This window comes from Salminus brasiliensis, chromosome 21 (genome assembly GCF_030463535.1).
Source record: "Salminus brasiliensis chromosome 21, fSalBra1.hap2, whole genome shotgun sequence".
In the NCBI taxonomy this organism is placed as follows: Eukaryota; Metazoa; Chordata; class Actinopteri; order Characiformes; family Bryconidae; genus Salminus; species Salminus brasiliensis.
Genome location: NC_132898.1, coordinates 7,955,758 through 7,958,047, shown reverse-complemented (window position 1 = coordinate 7,958,047; position 2,290 = coordinate 7,955,758). Strand labels below are relative to the sequence as shown.

The 2,290-nt window shown below is 46.1% G+C and overlaps 1 non-coding gene across 1 annotated transcript; it reads left to right on the top strand.

Annotated features, from left to right (window-relative positions):
* On the top strand, window positions 1–164 carry LOC140543456 (U1 spliceosomal RNA). Its single transcript, XR_011978181.1, has one exon. It is a non-coding gene; the product is annotated as a U1 spliceosomal RNA (small nuclear RNA).
* The last annotated feature ends 2,126 nt before the right edge of the window (window positions 165–2,290 follow it).

Below are 2,290 nucleotides of genomic sequence, written 5' to 3'. Positions count from 1 at the left end.
TTACTTACCTGGCAGGGGAGATACCATGATCAAGAAGGTGGTTCACCCAGGGTGAGGCTCAGCCATTGCACTCCGGTTGTGCTGACCCCTGCGAATTCCCCAAATGTGGGAATCTCGACTGCATAATTTCTGGTAATGGGGGACTACATTCACGCTCTCCCCTGATTTTTTAGTGGGACAGTGGTGGCTCAGCGGTTAGAGCACCGGGCTATCGATAACAGGGTTGTGGGTTCGAAGCTGCCACTGTTGGGCCTTTTAGCAAAGCCCTTTACCCTCTCTGCTCCCCGGGCGCTGGAGTTGGCTGCCCACCGCTCTGGGTGTGTGTGTGTGTACTCACTGCCCCTAGTTCACTAGTGTGTGTGTGTGTGTGTGCGTTCACTACCACAGATGGGTTAAATGCGGAGGACACATTTCGCTGTACAGTGACAAATATGTGCACCTTTACCTTTATTTGTCATAGAATCTCAGAATATTGTTGTAGTATCTGAAAAAATATTGCCATTTTGGCAGATTTCCAATTCACAAAAGACATGCAGTTCTACAGGCAAATCACAAACATTACATTTCTGTGTAAATACTCATTTAGGATTTGGGAGATTCTTTGTCGTTGACGCTAAAAGGCTGCCTGAGGGACGATTGGACCATATTCTGTCCGTAGTAAGTTGGGCATGCAGCTAAGCTAGCTAGCTAACAGACTGTAGTAATATTCAGAGACAGAGTTTAAATCTGCACTCAAGGTACAGTGCTTCAAAACTGTTACCACTAAAGAATATGCCCCCTATCTTACACCCTGCGCAAGCCATGTCATAAAGCTCATTGCTACCACATACCCCCCTAACAGTCTATTCTCCCGATGGGTGTGGTGGTCTCGAAATGAAGTGTGTTCAGGTCAATTTCGCCACAGTAGCGCCACCGACTGAAAACACCCTAGGCAGACGTCAAAAGTCAGTTCATTGCTATCTTGACAGTGAATTGCGTGGCCACGTACACATGGACACGCAGCAGTGTAAAAACCCATAGCGTGTGCCAGTTTTACATCAATAATAAACAGAATACAGAATTGAATTGAATTTTTCTGGAGGCGAGGTGCTCCACCACGTCAGCACGCCCTCCCAGACCGTGCGCGATGCGCCATTGAAATAGCAATCCACCAAAATCAGACAGCACCTGGCTCTTAAAGAGAATTGGCAAGTAACACGCTGATTGGTTTACTGCAAGTTACACCCAAAACACACCAATGATTAATTAAGAGACTTAGTACAGGCCTTTTGAGCGTTTGGAGCAGCGCAAGGTGTACTTTTTTTTCCCGTCATTATGATGGCAAAGACACACTGATGCCCTAAATCAAGCGGCGCCATTGACGGCTCGCCTAAAGATTGCTAAAATAGGGCCCTATGTCTTTTTTTCCCCACAGATATCTGCTAGAGTTACTCTAAAATGGAAAACTTTGATTAAGTTTGATGCCAGTGCAACAGGCAAACCAGGCTAGTAAGGATATAGGCTATAAGATGGAAGCTGTTTTTGAAGTGAAGTACAAGGTTTCTGTGTAAAAATAGCTGTAGATCAGGTCATTTAGCAATAAACCAGCTAAATTCACCACTGTTAGCTTGATGCTAATGGAGCAGACCATGCCTGCAGTCATAGATTACCTTCTGATGCATTTAAATTGAAGGCATTTAGCATACGTTCTTCTGTAGAGCGACTTCCCAAAATGCTTTATTGTTCACTCAGAAAATACTAGAATCCAAAAGATCCCTCTAAGCTTCCATACTACTAAACACAAAAGTCAGTATGGAGACCATGATACTCTACACTGCAATTCACCCAAGTACTCTCGGAAGAGGTGGGTCTTCAGACGCCGTTTAAAGACAGCGAGCGACTCTGCTGTTTGGACACCCGGGGGAAGTTCATTCCCAGGACAGAAAACAGTCTGGACGCTTGTCCTCTGTGGATCTTAAAGGATGGCGGGTCGAGCCGAGCCGTACTTGAAGCTCGAAGGCCTCTTGGTGCAGATCGATTTTTGACCAGTGCCATCAAGTACGGAGGGGCTGGTCCAGTCTTGGCTTTGTAGGCCAACGTCAGGGAATCTGATGCAGGCAGCAGCTACAGGAAGCTAGTGAAGAGAACGCAGCAGAGGAGTTGAACATGGCTGAACTTTTAAGATGCACCTGGGTTGCCTCTCTAGATAGGAAAGACCGAATTCTCTGGATCTTATAAGGGAGAAATCAGCTTGACAGAGTCAGATCTAGGCGAATCTGGATTGGAAACCTATGTTTCATGTGAATGGAGG